We start from the raw sequence: 253 nt of genomic DNA, 5'->3' as shown, positions 1-253 counted from the left end.
AGCAACCACATAGCAGCACCCTAGCAACTGCATAGCAACACCTCAGCAACCACCCCTTATACCTTAGTAACCGCATAGCAACACCTTAGCAACTGCCCCGGGTACCCTAGCAACTGCATAGCAAACACACCGAGTACCTTAGCAACCGCAGAGCAAAACCTTAGCAACCGCCCCGGGTACCCTAGCAACCACATAGCAGCACCATAGCAATCCCAGGTGAAAAAGACGTAGTATTAAATGTATTAAAAATATA

The 253-nt window shown here is 48.2% G+C and overlaps 1 long non-coding RNA gene across 1 annotated transcript in view; it reads right to left on the bottom strand.

Annotated features, from left to right (window-relative positions):
- The window catches only part of LOC107720845 (uncharacterized), a 1,119-nt gene extending 998 nt beyond the window's left edge, over positions 1-121 (bottom strand). The window contains exon 1 of the long non-coding RNA XR_001637653.1: positions 85-121. This is a non-coding gene — a long non-coding RNA (uncharacterized LOC107720845). The remainder of the gene's footprint in view (positions 1-84) is intronic.
- Positions 122-253: the final 132 nt, after the last annotated feature.

The sequence above is a fragment of the Sinocyclocheilus rhinocerous genome, unplaced genomic scaffold (assembly GCF_001515625.1).
Source record: "Sinocyclocheilus rhinocerous isolate Xijiao unplaced genomic scaffold, SAMN03320098_v1.1 scaffold38087, whole genome shotgun sequence".
Classification (NCBI taxonomy): domain Eukaryota; kingdom Metazoa; phylum Chordata; class Actinopteri; order Cypriniformes; family Cyprinidae; genus Sinocyclocheilus; species Sinocyclocheilus rhinocerous.
The sequence above is the reverse complement of the archived record's forward strand: the minus strand, read 5'-3'. Positions and strand labels throughout refer to the sequence as shown.